This window comes from Lethenteron reissneri, chromosome 13 (assembly GCF_015708825.2).
Source record: "Lethenteron reissneri isolate LAM-NWPU_2019-01 chromosome 13, ASM1570882v1, whole genome shotgun sequence".
NCBI classification, from domain to species: domain Eukaryota; kingdom Metazoa; phylum Chordata; class Hyperoartia; order Petromyzontiformes; family Petromyzontidae; genus Lethenteron; species Lethenteron reissneri.
Window position 1 is genome coordinate 2,304,001 of NC_083791.1, and position 24,311 is coordinate 2,328,311.

Genomic DNA, 24,311 nt, shown 5'->3' on the forward strand with positions numbered 1-24,311 from the left:
AATAGGGGTTTTGTTCCTGACCAAGGGTCTGATATGCAACTTTTTTATAGCTATTAATAGACTTCCAATTATATATCAGACATCCGAAACGTTGGGAGTGTCTCAATCCCGTGGTCTGTGCAAGACACTTATTCAGACTTGCTTTCCCAAAAAAAAAATTGACATTTATAAATAAAAACTCTCTCAATTTGAAGCTTTCGCGACTGCAAGGATTCATACTCTTAGGTTTTTTTCGGTAAAGTCACGTAGGTAAAAAATAATAATAATAACGGGCCCACCTGAAGACGGAGACTTGTGTTCCCTCCGAAACGTCGGGATTTAATTTAGTTATTTTCATTTATTACACTGGTCAACACACTTTTTCTGGCATAAGCTATTCCAACGGGTTTAAGGTAATTTTGGGGTGCTGATTCCAAATCTGGCATCGGTTTTTGTCTATCACATCATGTTTTTGAGATATCAAATGTTGCATTTTCAATAAAAACTGCAGAAGAAAAATATTAAATAAATGTGGATATCTACATACAATTATATTATAAACACACTATCCTGAAAATACAGCACCATATTTTAACACTAAAGCAGTCACTGACTCCCAATAACTTGCAATCATAAGTGACAGCGTTAATTTCTGGTTAAATCAATGAAAATGGGGTATGCCGATAGCATAAAAATGATGTGATAGAGCAAATCTGAGATCAGATTTGGAATCAGCACCCTGAAATTAGTCTAAAACAGCTGCAAAAGTCCCGGCCAGAAATTTTTTTTTTTTTGTTGACCAGTGTTATTATCTTCTTGGTTCTTTCGGTAAAGTCACGTAGAAGGGAAGTAATAAAATAATAAAAATAAAACATAATAAAATAAAATAATTCTCACGACGTTTCGGCCACAACGCAAGCAGCCGTCCTCAGGTGAAGAATGAGACACTACCAAACTAGGAGCTTATATATAAGCTGCGTTGGAGGTGGAAGCGCGCCTTAACAAAAAAATGTGCATATGAAGAGGAATTTAGCATATTCATGGGAAATGCGTAGGCGTTGGGCGGGGGGGTTTCAAAGTCATATTATGCCCATGAATTATGCAGGATCAACAGCACCAAGGGGGGGTGCAGGGATTAGCAGTAACAAAGGAAAGGAATGTTAATGATATGTAGCTGCAGTTACTCAACAACCACGTAGAAAACTAAAGTATAAACTACATAAAAAAAACTAAAGTATAAACTGCATAGCACCATCAGTATACTTACTATACTCTACAATAAGCTGAGTTACTAACAGCAAGTAATACATTACAATTCTACGTCGTAAAAATTCTATAATATGCTTCCATCTAAACTTTATTATCTTACATCACACGAGCATATACCGTACTATATACTGCCATAGATAAACCCAACATTAAATTATATACTGTATTGCTGTAAACCAACCTATACCTTTTACATTTTAATATAATACTATGTATTATTCTACACACCCTAATGTGTATCGAAATGGTTTATTACGTCCTTCCAATGATTGCTAAGCCAGAATCCATCTTCTCGGTTAAAATTGTCTCTGTGTTTGTATATGTGGATCGCCTCATGAACGAATCTCTCATGATAGCCAGATGGCTTGCAGAGAACCTCTGTCTTGGAAAAGTCAATATCATGTGAGCCCACTGAGTTGTAACAGTGATCTGCCACGGCTGAGGTGTTTGTCCTACCGTGTTTCAGGTCAGCTTTATGTTCACGGATGCGGTCCGAGACATGTCGTTTGGTTTCCCCAATGTAACTTCTACCACAGAGGCAACTTAGTTTGTAGACGCCAGGGTACTGTATGTCTGGAACCACATCTTTTACAGACGGTACCAGATCACGGATTTTATGTACTGTGTTGAATCGGACCTGGATCTTGTGTTTAATCAGGATTTTGGAGATCTTTTTTGTGACCCCAGCAATGTAGGGTAAGGTGATGGTCTTGAAAGGCTCCTCAACAGGATCCTTCTTGATGGTTGGAGTGATGGCTTTGCGGATTGTGTAGTCGGAGTAACCATTAGCCTTAAGAGCTTGGCGTACGTGTTTGAGTTCACTGGCAATGTGTTCATGGTCGGAGATGCATTGGGCTCTATGATATAGAGTCTTGATGAGGGAATTCTTCTGGGATGGATGGTGGTGGGAATCCGGTTTTAGATAAGCATCCGTATGGGTGGCTTTCCTGTAGACAGAGTGGCTCATTGAACCATCAGGTCTCCTTTTGATTAGGACATCCAAAAAGGGTAGCTTTCCATCTTTTTCGACTTCCATGGTGAATCTGATGGCTGGGTGTATGGAGTTGATGTGGTCGAGAAATTGGTCTAGAGCAGCACGGCCATGTGGCCAGATGACAAAAGTGTCGTCTACGTACCTCTTCCATAAGGTCTGGCGTAGAGTGGCAGTCTGGATGGCGTCCGTCTCAAATTTTTCCATGAAGATGTTGGCTACAACCGGAGATAGGGGGGAGCCCATTGGGGTGCCCTCAGTTTGCTTGTAGAAAGTTTCATTCCAGGTGAAGTATGTATTGGTTAAGCAGTGTCTCACCAGGGGGGGTACCCCAGCATTCAGTCCATGATGAACCAAGTCTTCAATGATTGCGATGGTGTCCGGTACAGGAACCTTGGTGAATAAGGAAACCACATCAAAACTGACAAGCAGGTCGTCTGGGGACAGGGCAATCCCCTTGATTGTCGATACCAGGTCAGTAGAGTTTAGTACCGCAGAGGTGTTTTTTCCAGTGAAAGGCCGTAGGATTTCAGACAAAAAACGAGCCAATTTATAGGTGGGGGAGTTGATAGTAGAGACAATGGGACGAAGAGGTGTATCTTCTTTATGTATCTTTGGCAAGCCGTATAATCTTGGTGGCCTGGCTGCAGAAGGTTTCAACGAGAACTGTTTGGTCTGATCAAATAATGCGGTTGAATCAGAAATGATTTTGTTGGTTTTAGTGACGAGGCTGTTGGTGGGGTCTCTTTTTATTTTTGTATAGCTGCCATCGTTGAGTAGTTCCTGAATTTTGTTGTTGTATTCTATTTTGTCCATGATGACAGTGGCATTGCCTTTGTCTGAAATCCTACGGCCTTTCACTGGAAAAACCACCTCTGCAGTACTAAACTCTACTGACCTGGTATCGACAATCAAGCGGATTGCCCTGTCCCCAGACGACCTGCTTGTCAGTTTTGATGTGGTTTCCTTATTCACCAAGGTTCCTGTACCGGACACCATCGCAATCATTGAAGACTTGGTTCATCATGGACTGAATGCTGGGGTACCCCCCCCTGGTGAGACACTGCTTAACCAATACATACTTCACCTGGAATGAAACTTTCTACAAGCAAACTGAGGGCACCCCAATGGGCTCCCCCTTATCTCCGGTTGTAGCCAACATCTTCATGGAAAACAATTTGAGACGGACGCCATCCAGACTGCCACTCTACGCCCGACCTTATGGAAGAGGTACGTAGACGACACTTTTGTCATCTGGCCACATGGCCGTGCTGCTCTAGACCAATTTCTCGACCACATCAACTCCATACACCCAGCCATCAGATTCACCATGGAAGTCGAAAAAGATGGCAAGCTACCCTTTTTGAATGTCCTAATCAAAAGGAGACCTGATGGTTCAATGAGCCACTCTGTCTACAGGAAAGCCACCCATACGGATGCTTATCTAAAACCGGATTCCCACCACCATCCATCCCAGAAGAATTCCCTCATCAAGACTCTATATCATAGAGCCCAATGCATCTCCGACCATGAACACATTGCCAGTGAACTCAAACACGTACGCCAAGCTCTTAAGGCTAATGGTTACTCCGACTACACAATCCGCAAAGCCATCACTCCAACCATCAAGAAGGATCCTGTTGAGGAGCCTTTCAAGACCATCACCTTACCCTACATTGCTGGGGTCACAAAAAAGATCTCCAAAATCCTGATTAAACACAAGATCCAGGTCCGATTCAACACAGTACATAAAATCCGTGATCTGGTACCGTCTGTAAAAGATGTGGTTCCAGACATACAGTACCCTGGCGTCTACAAACTAAGTTGCCTCTGTGGTAGCAGTTACATTGGGGAAACCAAACGACATGTCTCGGACCGCATCCGTGAACATAAAGCTGACCTGAAACACGGTAGGACAAACACCTCAGCCGTGGCAGATCACTGTTACAACTCAGTGGGCTCACATGATATTGACTTTTCCAAGACAGAGGTTTTCTGCAAGCCATCTGGCTATCATGAGAGATTCGTTCATGAGGCGATCCACATATACAAACACAGAGACAATTTTAACCGAGAAGATGGATTCTGGCTTAGCAATCATTGGAAGGACGTAATAAACCATTTCGATACACATTAGGGTGGGTAGAATAATACATAGTATTATAATCAAATGTAAAAGGTATAGGTTGGTTTACAGCAATACAGTATATAATTTAATGTTGGGTTTATCTATGGCAGTATATAGTACGGTATATGCTCGTGTGATGTAAGATAATAAAGTTTAGATGGAAGCATATTATAGAATTTTTACGACGTAGAATTGTAATGTATTACTTGCTGTTAGTAACTCAGCTTATTGTAGAGTATAGTAAGTATACTGATGGTGCTATGCAGTTTATACTTTAGTTTTTTATGTAGTTTATACTTTAGTTTTCTACGTGGTTGTTGAGTAACTGCAGCTACATATCATTAACATTCCTTTCCTTTGTTACTGCTAATCCCTGCTCCCCCCCTTGGTGCTGTTGATCCTGCATAATGCATGGGCATAATATGACTTTGAAACCCCCCCGCCCAACGCCTACGCATTTTCATGAATATGCTAAATTCCTCTTCATATGCACATTTTTTTTGTTAAGGCGCGCTTCCACCTCCAACGCAGCTTATATATAAGCTCCTAGTTTGGTAGTGTCTCATTCTTCACCTGAGGACGGCTGCTTGCGTTGTGGCCGAAACGTCGTGAGAATTATTTTATTTTATTATGTTTTATTTTTATTATTTTATTACTTCCCTTCTACGTGACTTTACCGAAAGAACCAAGAAGATGAATCCCTGCAGTCACGAAAGCTTTAAACCAGTGTTATTATTTTTTATTACTATTTTTTTTTTACCTACGTGACTTTACCGAAAAAACCTAAGAGTAAAGAAACTCTCTCTTTACTTTCCGTTTATTAATTTCTATTTACTACTTACCTTTCTTACGCAATTCGTTGCGCACGGTTGTACTTATTTTTTGCGCGCAGTTGCATTTTACTGTTCTCAGTCTGCGTTAGCCGCTGAGGTCGTGGCGAGTTTCTTGTCTCATTCCTGGTTGCTTTCTGCCCCCTGTACCATTCCCGTTCTGCTGTAATGTGCACTGATGTCAACTTAAATGCGAGATTGGCATATCAAATAAAGATTGGTTGATATATAAAGTACAATAATGTTTAGAAAGTTCTAACCTTGATTCTTCTTTATTCTCGGCTTATTCCGACTGAATACATTTATGGCCTTTTCTGCTATATTTTTTTGTTCAACGCCATGATTAGAGCACTGACCTTTCCTTTCATCAGCCATGTTTAAGGATGAAATGAATCAAACACGCTTGGCAATCAACTCAGTAATGCAAAGAGCGTCAGCATCGGAGCGCTGCGTCGGGAGGCAGCCTGAACGTGCGTCGCACCGTGCCGTGTGCTGTCTGTACGCAGAACCGGCGCCTGAGTTCGTCTCGTGCCGTCGGCGTGGGTCCGTAAAAACACGGTTAATTGGCGCGGAACGGTGCAAATCGAACCGCACTTAAGTCGAGGACCGCGTGTATCCTGTATTTAAATGAGATGCTTGTAAAAAAAACATATTTTCTGGATTAAAACATGCCCTTTTCCCCTGTGTTTTTATGAAGCAAAAATTGGTGGTGCCTCTGTTGCGATTACAGTTATGTATTGCTGTTAAAGACACCTTTTTGTGAATAGAAAATATTATTTATTTCAAGTCTACACACATTTATATCTGGCTGTTGGATTGCATCTTAGGTTAAATTGCTTGAATTTGGTATGAAAGATAAATGCATATGTAGGATCCAAATGGATACATTACTTGTATTAAAATAATGTAAGTAATAGCCTTGTAAATAAACTGGATGTTAAACTTCTTTCGCACCATACATAGCCAACCATGCTAATTGGAGGATGAGTGCATGTATTAGTAGGCTCTGGCCTGGTAAAATAAAATAAGATTATAAATATCACTCATTTAAAAATTACTTTAACAATACATATTTTAGAGTATTTTTTCATAAATAATACATGGCATTGGTAAAGAATAACACCAACCAGTCAACAACTAAATAAATTATATTTAATCTTACATTTAATTATAAAGGCTTATTTTAACACTACGTGGTTGCATCTGATGAAATTTGCATTTTATTTCTGCAGGCATTAAAAAATTGATAAGAAAGTGACTTAAATAAATGATGTGAATGTATTTTGAACGTAACTAAATAAAATTGCTGACATATCTCACGTGGAGGTCTTTGTTCATTGGGAGTCTTGGCATGGAAGATTTCCTCAATGTTCTCAATGTTTCATTAAATATTAATCCTTCCTCCATCCTTCGTTTTGTGTTTTCTATACAAGATGTAAAATGTCATGGTATTTTCCATATAAATAATCATCCGAGATAAAAAAAAAATGACTGGCGCAGTGCAGGAATTTTAAATTCCCAGCAAAAGCGATCATGTTTCCTTTATTACCTGCTTAAAAAAATAAAAAATACCAATCGCATGTTATTCATATTGTTTAAAGGTGGACATTTTATTTTATGTAATAGGTAGTACATCATACAAATTGTCAACCGCAACCATTAGAATAACGTATGGGATATAGGATGTTCATTTTTCACAACACAGTGGTGTTAAGAAAGTTTTTTTAGAAAGGAATGTGATCACGCCGCTAAAGGCAATTACATTTACGAAGTTAATAATATTGCGCCGTTGCGCAATGTTATAGTGGCAGCGGATGAATGTGGAATTTTACCCCAAGCCTTGGGTCAAAAGTTACATTGTAGATTCTTGCTTTTGATCACCCCTATGTTTCAGTTACAAATAATACCGCTTAAGGCAGTGCGTGAGAGAAGGTTGCACACAATTCTGGAGTGTTTTTGAGATTTTAAAAATAAAACATCTTTTCGTAAAAAAAAAATGCATTTAAGGGATAAGAAATTGCAGGAAATGTTTTATGCATGTGGCTGAAACTTTTGCCAAAGTGACCAGTTTGACTATGTTTTTAAGCTCATATATTAAGGTGTAATCTATTCTTGAAGGCTCTCTTGTGTGCTGGCAGGTAAAACATCTGTAAACTATTGTTCCTGACAACAAAAATACATCAATGGTGCATGCAATATTTTGTTAGAATTAACAAGTGCATCACAGTCTTCCCATTTTGGAATATCTTAATTAGGATGTCGGACGCGTCACGTCTGGGCACGTGGCTTTGAAAATGGCCTCTTTATGGGAGTGTTGAAACTGCGGTGGTAAAGACACAACGATTTATGCCCATCATGAAGAGCAGGGATTGTATACACCACTGCTGTGTGTCTGATGTCTCAGAAGCACAGCCGTGCTGTGTAGCTATGCTGCTGATTGTGTCAGGACAGCCGGTACTAAGTACCAAAGTCATAATCCATTATCAATCTGGCTCAAGCCGTGGCCATCTCTTACAACTTTGCGATGCAACAGACGTGACTAGTATCTGCATGTGATGTATATATGTTGAACTTCTTTCGCACCGTACGTAGCCAACCATGCTAATCTGAGGTGTGGGAGGACAACAAACTCACCACAAAAAAACAGTTTTAAAGAAATTCGTTTTCAATTACGCAGTCAAAAAAGCTTTTACAATAGATGATTATGAATGTTGATTATTTTACCATTGCAAAAACAATAATTGCAAATTAAAACAATATGGGCACTAATAAAGTAAGGACAATCACTCGACGCTGGGGCTCGCGATGGGGTGCGTGGGAGACGAGGTGGAGATGGTACCGTGTGTGCTCTTCTACGGAAGCAGCATCATCGCGAGCAGTTACAACATACCTGTCAACCCATCGGTTTACACAAATTCTTGTACACGGAAATTGAGTTTAAAATTTTTTCTATATATATATTTTTTAGTTTCTCTTCTTGTGATGGGACTTTGTAGGATGAATGTTGAGATTTATAAGGGTCACAAGGTGACCAATAAGGTCTGAATTTGTCTGTAATAAGGTAGGGCACTGATAAGGTGTTCACAGCTATGAATTACGATGCGTACAGAAATCTCGCGGTCAACGCAAATGGTCGAGCCACGGGAGTGCGATCGGCGAACTGTGCCTCAATGCATTAGCCGTGACTGGTCAAATCCGCGATGGGGAAATGAGTTGATGTAATCGCTCCATCTCCCAGGGCGTTCTCCCCTTTTGCTGCCACTACATTAGTAACATCTCGACCACCGGCCACCATCCCTTCTTGCGAGGGACGTGTTGATCAATTCTTGTCTTGGTAGCGTGTGTCGTGTTCAGCGGGAGTGCTGTTGTGATGCAGTGAATTGGCCCAAGTGCCCTCGAGGCTTGAGGCACCCATAGCAAGTCGGCTTACTCAGCGAGAGGCGAGACAGAATGTGCTCTCCCTTCAGTGTGAAGTATGGTCAACCCCCGCCCCCTCATTACGGATGTACTGAAACCATGGCCACCCAGTCGCCATGTATCATTGCAGCCGAACATTCACTCTGCCAAGAGAAGCACAGCCAGGTACCATATTACCGTGTTCCCAGTATGTAATCCAATTAACATTAATAAGTAGATAGCTTTGATTACTTATTCGTATTATATATTAAACATGAGTTAAATAACAAATTAATGGAGGAAATTATCACCCCAGCAACATGGGTTAATGACGTATGTTTTTACATGACGATAAAAAAACCTGAATAAATTTGACGCAAAGGGATTTTCTGTCCTGGCAGATGCATTCCATATGAAATCGTGCAATTCATGTGCAAAGTGATAATTGAACTGTCAAAATATACATTTAGGGAAATGGGGCCATAGTTTTTGGCAATTGCCTTGATGCAAAGTTGCCTCCTGCGAGAAGCCCTGGATGAAAATACCTCATCATTGTCGTTAACACACGACCCTGCATATGGAAAATCTAGAGAGAGGCTAATGTTTTGGGCAATGGGCCTTTCAAGAGCAATATATGCTGAAGGCAGAAGATTGTGACTTCGGAGTAGATTGACCATTAAAAATGTGATGCTTTGCATGATTTTGAAGTTTCTAATCAAATTATGCTGTCCGTCTTATTCTCTGTACACCTGTCCCCCCCCCCCCTTTGTACTTTACCAAGCGTCAACAGTTTGTCCGGGGTTTCCCTGCCACACCTAGCTACTTATCGAAATCACTTTGTACCCTTTTTCCGTTTGCACATCCGAGCTGGGCCAGCACGGGACAAGTGGTTTTCAACCGAGATTTTCCCCGAGCCGCTCCACGCTGGCCTCGCAAGTCATCTGAGTTTGGATCGGGGGAGGGGCGTATGCAACGCACGTGACGTCAGGCAGAACAACCCAAGCACAGCATTGTTGCATCATCCACGTGCGTCTTTAATGTCACGAATTTCATGCGATGTAAGTGTCATGGCTCGAAAACTAAAACTATATAGAACAAAAAATATTTAACCAGATAAGGCTGAATGAGTTGTATAGCTGTTTTTAGAAGCGACCTGGTCACAAATGATAGCTCTACGAAGCGAGCTATCATGTGGGAATGTAGAGCAGCCAAATACTCTAAATTCATGTTTCGAAATGTGGGGAGAAAACACGGAGGAGGCAGAGAAAAATCCACGCGGCCACGGGGAGGACGTGCAAACTCCAAGTATACAGGCGGTAGGGTCAGGATCAACCCCACGAACTCCTGTATACGAGGCGAGGTATTTAACATCTCGCTCAGAAGCGTGAGTGGAAAAAGAGGTATTGGTTTCTGTCTTTAAAGTATGGGTTGCAGACTAGCTTTTTTTACCCATCTCCAGAAAGTCTTGCTATAATTGGTTCTTGCTGTCCATACGATACCACAATCGTCCTCTCCACCACCATAGTTTACATCTTCCCGTAGGGGGAGTATGGGCTTTAGCCCCCATCGCCTCCTGCTTGGATCCTCCACTGGATCTTCCTCCTCCAATCTGGTGCATTTATTGTTTTAATCAGCCAAAGGCCCATTAAAACGCACTCCCTCATGCAATGTATGCAGAACTTATTTTGTGCCGTTCTTATTCAACCGTGCTAACTAGTGGATATGGTAAGACATACCATTCAGCCATGTAATGTGATCATCAACGCTTCTCATTCAGTCCTTAATGGCCTTTGGCTCTATATTCTTAGCTGTTTTCGGTAAAGTCACGTAGGTAAAACATCAAAAACATCAAAATTAATAAAATAATAAAATAAAAATAATAATAATTACATCTTACATCTTGAATCATTGCCTCACTTGATGCAGCTGATCTGGCTGTGACTGTCCCACCTGATGACGGAGACTTGTGTTGCCTCCGGAACGTCGTGATCTTTATTTTAATTTTATTATTTTATTAATTTTGATGTTTTACCTACGTGACTTTACCGAAAACACCTAAGAATATGATTCCTTGCAGTCACGAAAGCTTCAAGTCTGGCCTTTGGCTCTGTTTTCGTAGATAGTTCATTGAAAGGAAGATGATTGGTTTGTTGGGATGTAATAAGAACATTAAAGTCATACTATTCAAAACAAATATTTGATGGCCAGCAGGAGAGATGGCAGTTGATCTTGAGTGATGGTGATTAATACATTTCACTAACGAAGGATACACCTGTGATGTGTGGAGTGAAATGTGCAATGAATCTTATTAATCTATTGATGAGAGCATTGGAAATAAACAAAAAATAATACTTTTCACTTTTATCTTCCTGGTACATATATATATTAGAATGATATTTTAAACTGTCAGAGGTCAGTGCATCACCTTGTTGGGAAATGGTTCCTGAAGATAGTAGTACTGGTTTTAAAGTCACTGGAATGGTTATGCCCTATATCCCGAATCAATGGCACTTGGGCAGTGGCACGGCAGAGCAGTTCGTGCCCAGTGTCCGCACTGGCTAATAACACTGCAGGTGTATCAACCATGAAAAAAAACCGCCCACTATCTTTTTCACAATGGATTTTAAAGATCCTCTGAATTTTTTTTTAAAAAGAGTAGACCGTGTCATGGTCCAAAATTTTATTTAAAAAAGTTTGATCACAATTTGCTTCAATTTGACAAGCCACATCGCAATATTGCCCCCCTACCAAACAAACTAATGCACACACCAGTGCTGTATACACCTATAGTCGCATAGGGACAGATGTCATTGGGGGGGGGGATCAATTTGGCTTTGGCTAGACAGCAGCAGGGCATAATATGTTTTGAGATCCCGAGGTATTTAGGTGCCCTGTAAATGAACATTATCCTTGTAAGTTCCGAGGATCGCTTTAGTCACATAGAAATTACTTAAATATCAGTCCTTAAATGAAGTGGCATAGCGCATATAATACGATGGTGCCTCATATTTTTCATTGCCTAATACAATTACCTTCAACTGTAAAAGGTGCTGGTAGAGATTCCTGCAATGATAAATGTAAACAATGATAAAACTGACGTTGGGAATGTCAGGTTTTCGTGTAGTTTTTTTTATAGCAAAAATGGCATCGGTTGCTTAAAAAATGTTTAGCATATGATCCATCATCCTGAAAGTTTAATGAGGTGAGCAGCACAAATGGTTATGGCCAATGAAAGATAGATGGAGCTTTTTGGTCAGAGTTTGGAGACCTTTCATCCCTCATCCATGAAGATTTATCAGGAAACCTTGCAGAAGCTGCCTACACATGTATATTTCATGAACCTTAAAAAATGACTATAGCCAAAACCAGGAACATGATGTATTAGAAGCTATTGTCACATTACATTCCTAATAACAAAAGGTTTTGTCGAAACATGAGGTGTGAAATGGTACTATTGCTGCATTTGCAGAAATATGGAGAGAAAAAAAAAGTGAGTGTGGGAAGAGGTGGTGCAGTGCTTTACCTACAGCGCGAGGAATCAAGTTACCTGACGTTGATTCCTCTCCACGGCTAACATCAGTGGCTGGTGATATGCGAACCAGTCTTGTACTCCCCCTGCCCTTCACCAACCCACACTGACCAGCATGGTGAAGTATAGTCAAAACAAGCCCCATAATTGATTCGGTGTGGATTGGCCTTCGAACATCATTGGATGGGCAAAGGGGGAGTGTTTTTTAATTATACTAATAACTCAACAAAGCAGGAGTTTAAAATGTTAGGTGTAGATTTCGCCTTAAGTGTAAAACGATTGGAAAAATAAAACAAAGTATTTTTTTTGTCCATTATTTATGTTCAATCCTATTACACAGTCACACATTTATAATTTTCTCATTGTGTTTTTCCTTTTTAATGACAGAAAGTGCATTGAGATTTGGGATTTATTTTTTAAAAGGGGCTTTCATGTTGGGTTTAAAGTCCCTTTACAAATACCGGAACTATCTTATGCATTTATCTATACGTGGTTTAGGTAAATTTCACTTCTAACCCTATGGTATCTTGCATCCTGTTCTATGATTTGATCTATTGAATTGGTTCGAACTTGCTCTCACTAAATGTTTCCAAAACAAAAGTTATCCTCATTGCCAAGCAAGTGCTCCTGTCACGAAAGGCTCCAGTTTGAGCGCGCACCTCCTAAATTCTGACACAAGTGGCAGGGCGTGCGAAATCTTGGAGGAAACCTCGCCACGGTGGCGAGATGTTCACTACCTCGCCTGGCATACAGGAGGTAGTGGTGTTCGATCCCGACCCTGATGCCAGCTGTATATTTGGAGTGTGCACGTTCTCCCCGTGACCATGTGGATTTTTCTCCGGGTCCTCCGGGTTTTCCCTCCACATTTAGAAACGTGTGTTTAGAGTATTTGGCTGCTATACATTTACACACGATAAGCCACTTCGTTGAGCTATCATTTGTGCCCAAGGTCATTTCTGAAAAATAACTATACAGCTCAGTGGGCCTTACCCAGTAAAATAGATAATATGCTTTGAATCCCCAGCACTTATTCTCTCTTCCCTCACATCTCCATCTGCACAACATTACACTCATTCACAAATGTTATGCTCCAGTCGCTGCTTGTAACCACAATCCTGACTCGAATATTTAATTAAAAAATAAAATGGCTTATGCCATAGGAATGAGGAATTCGTATCCACTGCCTCAGGCCCGCCAAATTTTGCTCCAACGCTCGTCATTGTCATCATCAGCCATGGTCAATCCACTGCTGGTTGAAGGCCTCCCCAAGCCACCACCACCACTCGCCATCTTGCGTCGCGGCAATCCAGTCAGCACTTGCACGCGTAGTATTGTTACAACTTCAGGATTTGGTGCCAAACAAAGTGTGGAAAATTCTCAGAAATTATTCATAATGGGATAAAATACCAGTCAAGAAGCTTGCCTTTGATGGAGCTTTAACGGTGCATGGACCGACATGAAAAAGGTAACTGCAAATGGTTTGAAGGTAGACTTTCTGGAACATTCAGATGCTATGCTTAGATCGGGGTGAAGAAAAAAACCCACAAAAGAGATCAAACATTGAAATGTGAAAAGTCAAAGGATGGGTTTGGGTAATACACTTTTGAGAAATGATGCGCAAAGTATGACCATGAGCCTTGATACATTTATTAAACAGTGAATGGACAGAATGAAAAGTCATTATACACTCGAAGGGGGCAATGCTATTAAAGTCCTGGCGAACTGCGCTGAGTTACATTACCTCGTGTACTGGGCGAACGTTGCGAGGCGTTAAATACTGCCGTGAGTCTCGAAGTTAGTCGTGGCGGTGTCAGAGACGCAATGTGATAACTCAACGTGTCTCCTTTTTAACACGTAGGCTTTCGCGACCAATGTTATTCATAATCAACGTTTTTGGGTTTAGATCGCGTTATTTATAAATGTGTCGTAACCCTCCACCACCCGACACGGCCAATCAGTAAAAATGTGTCACGTTGACAAAGACAAATAGTTCACTGCTTTAGCCCACCGGTGTGTTGAAGCCACAACATTTACAATTTGAGTACGACGTTTCGCTGGTAATTGCATCCAGCATCATCGGGCAATTCGCCAGAATGGTGAGGCTCTGCTGTGTCTCCCGTTCTTATATAGAGCAGCAGCAGGGTGACGTCATCATTAACTCTCCCTGCTCAAGTAAGCATTGGCCTGTGCTTTTTCCCTGTTGGGATCACTTAAGGCAGTGGTGGATAGTCCCCATTTTCTGAAATAATTCGGCCTTCCACTGTCGCCTTCCCACACTGTATTGATCTCAGAGAGATGATGGTCTGCTGAGAAAAACCCTGGATAGCATTAGAACTGACGTCCTTCCCTCATGAGTCAAATGATCGACGGCAGCACCGTTCAGCCTGACGACAATAACGTGATCATTTGTATTCGTAAAACGTACAAACAGCGAGTTATTTATGTTATACAGATGATAGACAACAGGTTGTCACCGAATGTGGATGTACGAGTGTGTTTCACGTGTAATATGTTAACATCAAAGACGCTGCTGGGAATGTACTATGCTGTCTCGAAGAGTTCATGTCAAGTGATAGACAAAATAACTTCTCCCCAATGAAACAGGCGTCGGTACTCCATTGAGCCAGTGGTTGAAATTCCACACCCGTGTCTTCCGGTGGCCATTCACGCCATAAGACAACCAACGTTAATTTGGCAACACAGTCCAAGTGTCGATTTAAAGCGTTCGTAACTGCAGGGATTCATATTCTTGGTTCTTTCGGTAAAGTCACGTAGAAGGGAAATAATAAAATAATTACAATTTATTGAGTATGTTGATTATATTGATGTAGTTTATATTTTAGCTTTTTATAGGTTCACTATATGGTAGTCATTATATAGTGTAGTGTATACTCAGTTACTTAATGTGAATAGCTCAACTTATTGGAAAGTATATTGAGTACATTGATTAAATTGATGTGGTTTATATTTAGATTTTTGCACATCGGTTTATTGTATGTTAGTAGTGGTAATTGCAGTTCTTTAGCGTCAATATGCTAAATTTCTCTGTTGATATGTAAACTCATTTGTCAAGGCGCTCTGCCCCTCCCAACCAGCTTAAAAATGCGCTGCCAAGCTTAGCAGCGTTCATTGGGACGCTGTCTTTCCAACAGCTCTGTTTCTTTACGTGAGGACGGCTGCTTGTGTTGTGGCCGAAACGTCGTGAAAATTTTATTATATTATGTTTAATTTTTATTATTTTATTGTTTCCCTTCTACGTGACTTTACCGAAAGAACCAAGAACATACAGTCCAAGTGATTGTATCAACGCTATGGGCTGCATCAACCCCAATGTGATGCCAGGGTTTTAACTTGTAATCTTCCGGTTGTGAGACATTAGCTCTCCCCAAAGTTATCCCCTCGACCGGAATTGTTTAACCAGTAGAAGGGGATTATGTTTCACTTGGCTGGAAGTCTGGGTGTAGCGTCCTGGTGCAAGCCTACATTGGTCTTGGCATTGCAGCCAGCAGTGGCATTTTGTCAAGACCTTAAAGTGTGATCTTATCTACGATAAATACATTACATATCTCATGGGGCCCGAAGAGAGAGAAAAACAAATCAGACGTTAACCTTGGTGTCCCACCCAAAATACCACTACAAATGTAATTTGATATTGGAATTAAATTATGGAAAAATAACTTTGGAATTGGTTTCCTTAGATCGTCCGAATAACATGCGTCTGTCCATATCAGTGAACTTTACACAATCAATGCCGTGGGGTGGCGTATTGGTTATACGCTCAGCTCGTCATCAGAAGGTTGCCAGTTCAAATAGCACGGTGTTATTGACTTATTACATACATTTGAATTACAAGGCAGTATTTGTTAATAATAGTTAAAGACGGTGCTCGTATACGCAGCAATGTTCCTCTGCACCACTCTTTATGGTGCTGTACAAAACATTAATTGCATTTCGTAGACCTTATAGAGGAGAGGTGCGCGTGCTTGGGATAAAAATGAGAGACAGAAAGAGAAACGCATGGTAGTAGGGAACATTGGCAGGTTAATGACACAATTCAAACTATTAAGAGACGTAAGTGGATTTTAGCAGGAAAAAAAAACCAAATGGACAATGGGTCAATAATAATCATGGAAAGGCAGCCAAGGGATGAAAAGCTTCCTCTACAGAGGATGATGGACCAATTACATCAGCTTGTGTGCAGGTGCTCAGCAAGTTGTTACATAGAAGGACCATGAGAGGGGAACGGTGGCTTGGGGAGGCCTTCGTCCAGCAGTGGATCGATCATAGTTCATGTTTGATGCCACGAAAATGATGGTTCAGGAGCACGTAGCCATTCGGGCAATGCCACATTTAAAGACACTTCGTCTGTAATGTGCAATCACTCGTGTGATCCCACGAACTCCATTATGTAGCAGAGCCTGTGAAAAGTGCTGGCAAAATGACACGTGATTAAGTGGAATTGTACGAGCTGCTAGGTAGGGCTCATACTGTAAACGAGTGAAAAAGAATGTGTGGGTGGTCAAGGGTGGTTTGAGATCAGAATGAAGGGCTGAGCTGGGAAGAACTGAAATGAAGAGAGGGTTGCAGGCAATCACTTTTGTCCTCCTAATGACACCGCACTTCACGTCGCTCTACCCGCACAAAGATTACCAAGGGATGCCATAAACGCTAATAGCACAGGGAATACATTTGACATTATTCATGCTGTAGCCCTTGCATGGCTGCCAGCTTAAGGTTGACGTGACGAGCTGATTCGTTCGTCGCGCAATTGAGAGCAGCTCAAGCGTTGGTTCGGAAAGTTGACTCATTCCCTCGCCCTTTCGAGTCATTAGCATGGATCCCACTTCATTGGAAGCTCTTTTGATAATGGAGCATTTTATATGAGGCCTTTGGGCTGTGGCTACCAACACACACAGGGCCCGACTTTTGCAAATTTTTCTAAATTCTCTTTAATGTCTAATAGAGAGACAACAGTTGTTTGTTTTGTGGAGAGACTGGTGTTGAGGCGTGCGCACGCGCGTGTGTGTGTTTCAACAGGTGAGGCCGCGGTGGACTCATTTGCAAGAGTTACCTGGTTTGGAGTTTCCACGACCGGCCTAAGTCAACCAAGAGACAACCACTGCCCAATGCTCATTGCAGCGTGAATACTCTTGGACTTGTTTGCGAGGAAAAACATTGTATAGGATCAGTGAGATTGTATTATGGCTCGTAAAGATTTTACAGTTCAGAGAATGTTAAGGATAATGACTCCAGACTGTAATTAGATAGCGGTATGCTTGATTTGTTTCACATCTTCTCAGATGTTTGGGCAGTATGAAAGAGTAGGCCTAATAACCTCTAGAAGGGCTCTCCAGAGCTCCCTCAAAGTGGAGGCCCTACCACCATAAGAAGGGTGAGAAGTGTTTGTTGTCGTAACGTACTGACCCGCCCCTACTGGGCATCTGTGAAAAAGAGCTTCACAGCTCATCGGATTTCTCTCGGATAAATAAAGACTGATTCCGAGAATTAAATTTCAGGCTGCACCTCTACCTTTTACACTTGATTTACACAAGACACATTCCTTCATGTCCTACCCATTGAAGAAACACCAATATATAAACATTTATTGCTGGAAAGGAAGTACCAAAGAGAGCGCATTTGACAGCTAAGGTAATGGTGTGATTTTGTTGTTGGCGGGAGTAATGGTAACCTTGATGTAGATGTCCCTAATGTGAGTGTCTGTGGAATAAGCGATGTCATTTGGCAGGGGGCAATGATGATGAATAGTCAACCCGGCTCCCTGTTGCAGGCAGCTGTCATGAAAAAGCAGATGTGTGCAGGGTGATTGTTAGAAGCGTATCGTTTTTATTGCTTAATGATAGATGATCCTGTGAGCTGTGAAGTCGCAGTTTTATGTGAATGTTCAGACCATCAAGCCATGAATTACTTCCTTTAATGGCCGGCTTAGTCAAGGTTCTACAATCCAATGTAATAATGACCTAAAGAAATAATGGAATGGGGCTGTAAAACTACTATTGGTCTACGCATTCCCTCAGCAATGTATTTTTTTTACATTCATTACATGGCAGCATTTATAGGTTTAGAAACTGTTTGTTGTAGGTTACAGTACCATCGATAGCAATCATCATGGCCTGTACGATCGTAACTTTTGCAGAAAAATATTATTGCCAATACACATTTGCTGTGGCATTGCGTATATATGTGCAACGGTTTAAAAAATTATTATTGCAGTCATTGTCATATTACCTTCTCAGAAAGTACTTGACATGTTTCAAATATACATAGTAACTTAATGGGTTTAATTCATATTCGCAGACAGGGTTGGCAGATGTTGCAATGCTGCGTGGATAAAACACCCCTAATTGACTATGATGCGCAAAAAACAATGTGCTGTTATGGTTGAATATAGGTAATGGATTTAAATATTGTAAAAAAAAATATCCCACCACGTAATTAAATATATCTACCGTATTTGTTCTCCAATCGTATGGGTCTTCTTGTCCAATATTTCCAGCAACATTTTTTTTTATGAAGGCGAAATGTGGACTAGTTTGGGATTTCTGGGTCTCCGTCAGTAGTCGTGCGAATTAAATAGAGCCCTCTATGGACACTGTAAGCCCTGCCATGCTGGTGTTAACAATCACTGCCCAGCAGAAGATCGGAGCCGGGTCCACACCTGAGCCACCAGTTGTGCAACTGGATCGCTCTCGAGACCGCGCAACTTAATCATCCCCTGCAACAGCTCTGCCCACATCCGAGCAAGTAGTTGCGCAAACAAGGACATTGAAGAGTGCATGCAGGATTGTAGCAACCAATCATGGCTCAAACAATTCAATCGCGTGATGAAACATGTCACTGCAAATCGCTGAGTATATCGATACTTGAAAATAGTGTCTGTTTCTACTGTAAGAAATCTGTTAAGCAACAGGTTGTGTAGCTGGTCACAACCGGTTGCAGAGACGTCCACATGTGCGCGATTCAGTTGCATGCAACTAAGATGCACAACGTAGGTGTCGGTCTGGCTTCATTGTAAACAAATGTGCTTGTCGCATATTTTGTAATGGTGGTGTAGTTGTGCACAGTGTTATGGCTCAGACGAGCTGAGATAAATTCCTGGTCCGGCCTCATACCAGGGGCAAATAATATCAGAACGAGTCCTCAACCCTCCATTCATCAATCCACACTGACCGCCGTGGTGAATTGTAGTAAAAAAAATACTCTCGACTGATATAGTGTGTGTGGGGTTTGGGGGGGGTTTGGACTGAGGCACAGTGAAATTCACATTCATAAGTGATACAGAGGCCCCGGTTTGAATTGCAACACGTGGAATTGACCCATGTTCTGCAAAATCAGCTATCATTCTGCCAAATATGGGCAGAATGATGCCTGGAAAAAAATCTTCAATTTAATCAGAGATGTCCCAAAATCACCTCAATCACTGGCCAGTTTATGAAAAATATACATCACAGCCACTGCCATTGATGCTTCAAATGCCTCTTCTGCTGTATTCCACAGCTGCCACGCAGTCAATACAGGCTGACTCTCAGGTCTGCTCTTGTCGTATCCCAATATCACCTTCAACACTTTACATCTTCCCTGTGGTCATCAACCGTAATGGTTCCATTCTAGTGCCTGACATAGTAACCTGCGCTCCTTCATCTTGGACATTACAAATGAACCTCATAGCGGGACCCCGGGGTCCGAATAAACGGAAGTCAAAATCGTAATTATTTTATTATTTTTGGCGACTCCGTCCCATCGCGCACAAAAACGCCGTGACCCACCTGGCGCGGATCATTCTCTTATCACGAATGCGCAGAAGAGCTGAACAAGCGAATGCACTCCCATGCTCGGGTATGGGCAGGATCATGAGTCTTATCCAAAGCTTTTCAAGTTGCCGATACGATTTAAGTCATTTGTCATAACGGTATTCATAACACAGTGAAACTGCTCTCTTATCTTCATTATTATTTGTGACCTACCAATGTCTGCAGCCAGGATCAATCGATGACAATCCTATTTCCTGCAGATATTTAACAGATGAGATGCGTTGCACCGTTAATTCCTCTTGTTTGATAATACTTCTCTTGTCCGTATGCATCGGTGCAGATAGGTTTTCTTTTGCGGTTAAGCCATAGTCCCGACATACCGCTCGTATCAATGCAGATAAGAGGAGCGGCGATCCACTACTCTATAGAGTAACTTTGGTATAAACGCTTGTTACAATTGTAATGCGGGCGTAAACGGCCCTCCGGAGGTGACGTCAGGAGGGGAGGAGTTAGGTCACGTGGGGGGGTGAGGGGTTAGGCTATAGAAGGAGGGGAACCGGAAGAGGACGGGGAGTGACGGGGAACCAGGAACAGAGAGAGGCCACGAAGGGCGAAGCGGAGGGTGGCGAGATCGCCACGAACACGGGGGAGCGAGGATCGGCACCGTTGGCCAGCGGTGACCGACCCGAAGCAGCGAGGAGGCTGCAGTCAGCAGCGGGGCTGCACAGAGAGTCAGCAGCGGGGCTGCATACAGAGTCAGCAGCGGGTCTGCATACGGTAGCAGCCAGAGGGTCTGCACATAGGGGTAGCAGCGGGAGTCTGCATAGAGGTAGCAGCGAGTCTGCAGGGAGGAGGTTACAGTAGATGAAGCAGAGAGTCAGAGGGAAGAAGAAGCTATAATAGCAGTGAATAGCCGGGGGCTACAAATACAGAGTTATAACAGAGTGCCGTGTGGGTGAAGACGAGAACCCAATAAAAGACACGAAGACAGAAGGAAGTGTCCGAGTCCATTTATTACACTGGAGTCAGAAGTGAAACGGCATGGCGAAACAACTGAGGAAAAAGAATATCCCATCTCCGGCGTCGGCTTCATCATCGGACGACGACGATCTTCCTCCTGAGGTCGGCTTCACTTCGGCGGAGGGAGAGATCCGTGAGGGCCCGGGTGTCGAGGAGGTTGCCGCTGCGTCCGCCCCGTCTGCGTTGAAGGACGAAGATTTAAGATGGACCCGAATGGCGGAGCAGCTGGCGACTCTTAAAACCGTCATCACTGAGTTGTGTGACCTTGTCACGCCAAGGGCGGCGTTGGAGGGGGACGGTGGTGATCGGCAGGAGCCCGGATTGTCTTCGATGGCGCCGCCATCGGCCACGCGGCGTGAAGACGCCATCTTGGGCGTGGCGCACCACGGAAGGCGGGAAGCCGCCATTTTGGGGCCGCCGCGAGGATCGTCCGCCATCTTGGCGACACCGCGTTGCGACGCCTTGCTGAACTTACCGCCGGAAGAGTCAGCGACGGACGGAAGCAGGCCAAGGGGCCGCAGTCGTCACCTTACAACCGTCAAAGAGTTCTCCATCGGGGGCGATTGGAGTGCGTTCGCCTGTAGATTTTTGGCGGCGGTACGTACGGCAAGGTGGACGGACGCTGAGGCACTGGAGGTGCTTCCGACTCTTCTTGATGATGAGTCCGTTCGTTTTTTTCGCTCTATAAAAGCTGCGAAGAAGAAAACTCTGCGTGGGGTGTTCGATGAAATGGCGGACGCGTACGAGCCACCGGATGACGCCCATCGCCGCTTCGTGCAGCGGCAACGCGCACCGGAGGAGTCGCTTGTAGCGTACAGGGGCGCCGTGTTGGAACTCGCTATGGCCGCTTACCCGGAGACGGAGCCTGACCTGCTGGAACCTCTCATCTTGGGGAAGATGTTGGAGTTATCCCGGGATCTGGGCATTCCTATGCCGGCGTGCGGTCACGAAAAACTCACGTCCCGGGCCGCGGCCAAGTGTTTGGACGCCCAGTTCAATCTCCGCCGCTGGAAACAAGTCACGGCGTGGACGGGCGGTCCTGTCGTCGATGGGGGGGCCGTAGGGTGGGACCCTACAAAGGCCGTGTACGTGCCGGATGCGACCGGCCCAAAGGAGTTGTCGGCCGCCTCCACTCCGTGGCCGGCTCGAAGCGGGCCAGGGCCGCGGGCTCCGCCGCCGGCGCGGCCGCGTCGGGACGGGGTGCCCGCTGCGCGCCGCCCCGACGTCGACTGCTTCCGCTGCGGCCGTCGGGGCCACTATGCCAGGGACTGCTGGGCCCGGGTTCCGGGGCCGCCCCAGCAGGAGGCCTCGACAGCGGACGCCCCAAAGAAAGACCCTCCGGCACAGGCAAGTCGGTGCGCACCAGACACCCGGCAAGGCCTGACACCTCACTCATCGCCGTTGTTATGCGACGCGGATGTTGTAAAATCCGGGAGGCCAGTATCTGAGCCTTGTCGCTCGATAACGCAGTGGCGTAAGCTGGCTCGGCGGGTTGTCGCGGCCGCTACCGGTTCGTCCACTGTACCTGGGTCCATCCAAGGGGTGGACGTACGTATTTTGGTGGATTCCGGTGCGTCCGCGACCATTATTTCGGATGTGATATTCCATCTTTTGAACATCCCACCGGGGGCCGTGAGGCCGGCTTACGCTTCCTGCATCGCTGCGAACGGGGGTAGTATGGGCATCGTGAGACAGGTGGACGCTAACATTTCTATCGGGGGTGTCTCGGCCTCGGGCGTTGTGTTGATTTCGAGGTCCCTGGCGGTTCCTTGCCTGTTGGGTACGGATTTTTTGGCTAAGATGCCCATTCTAATTAGAATCAATGAAAATTGCATAGAACTACCGGGGGGCCGGAAATTGGAATTTTTACAGTCCGCCTGGGGGCGACCGGCTCCTGTCGCCCAGGTGCAGGCGCTATCGGAAGTTTCGGTTGATATTCCACCTGGCTCTCAGATGCTCATTCCCTTACGATACCGGAAGCCGGTTCCGGGTCGGCAGGGTGCTTTTGGGATTTTGCTGTCGCCGTCCGCCGCGGTTACGGGCGGCTTAGCGCTGGTAGGGGCGCAAACTATTGTCCGTCCAGATCAGCGCCCGTTTTTGCAGGTGTTAAATGCGAGTGCTGAAAGCATGTGTGTGCCGGCTGGTACCGTTGTGGCACATGCCACTACGGCGTTTACGGCTCAGAGTGACCTGCCGGACGGGGGGCTTGTGGGTGGTGTTTCACACGATGGAGGGGTTGATGATCGTTGGATCGCCGAATTATGTGGGGAAAATTCGGCCCTTTCCACCGAGCAGCGTTGTGCGATTCATAAATTATTATCGAGCTATTCCGATGTGTTTAGCTCGGACGATTTGGACTTGGGACGCACCTCGCTGCTCTCTCATCATATCGACACGGGGGACGCTGCCCCTATCCGTTTGAACTCGCGTCGGATGAGTCCGGCTGAGCGTGAGCATGTTCGAGGGGCAGTGGAAGACATGTTGAAAGCGGATATTATATCTCCGTCTAATAGCCCATGGGGCGCGCCGGTTGTGTTGGTTAAAAAGAAGGATGGTAAATTGCGATTTTGTGTGGATTTTCGGAAGTTGAATAAAGTGTCGGTGGCAGATGCTTATCCCCTGCCGCGTATGGACGATTCTCTCGACGCCTTGTCAGGGGCTAAGTTTTTTTCAACGCTAGATCTCTCTTCGGGCTTCTGGCAGCTCCCCCTTGACGAGCCCTCGCGAGAAAAGACAGCTTTCCGTACGCCGCAGGGGTTATTCCAATTTAACTGTCTTCCGATGGGGTTGAATGCTGCCCCTGCCACTTTTCAGAGGTTGATGGAGTTGATATTGACGGGGTTGCAGTGGGAGACATGTCTCATTTATTTAGATGATATTATAGTCTTCAGCCGCACATTTGATGAGCATTTACTGCGGTTGGAGGCTGTATTCGCCAGAATGCGTTCTGCTAATTTGAAATTCAAGCCTAAGAAATGTCATCTACTGCAACGCTCCGTTCGATACTTGGGACATATTGTTAGTGCGGACGGGGTGGCCACGGATCCAGAGAAAACTGCGTGTGTCCGGGATTGGGCAACCCCGGCCACGGTGGGTGATGTGCGTCGGTTTTTGGGGTTCGCCTCATATTATCGGAGGTTTGTTCCGAATTTCGCTACTATCGCCAGGCCTTTGCATCTCCTTACTGGGAAGGGGCATAAATTTGTGTGGGGACCGCCGGAGGAGGCGGCGTTTCGGAGCCTGCGCGATTTACTGGCTACTGCGCCGACGTTGGATTATCCGGATTTTGAACATCCCTTCATTCTGGATACTGATGCGAGTGACACTGGTATTGGGGCGGTGTTGTCCCAGTCAAAAGGTGGTGTTGAGCGTGTGGTGGCGTATGGGAGTCGGGTTTTAT

The 24,311-nt window shown here is 44.1% G+C and overlaps 1 long non-coding RNA gene across 1 annotated transcript in view; it reads left to right on the plus strand.

Annotated features, from left to right (window-relative positions):
- The window catches only part of LOC133341956 (uncharacterized), a 121,188-nt gene extending 103,396 nt beyond the window's left edge, over positions 1–17,792 (plus strand). Inside the window, exon 3 of the long non-coding RNA XR_009755078.1 lies at positions 17,160–17,792. This is a non-coding gene — a long non-coding RNA (uncharacterized LOC133341956). The remainder of the gene's footprint in view (positions 1–17,159) is intronic.
- Positions 17,793–24,311: the final 6,519 nt, after the last annotated feature.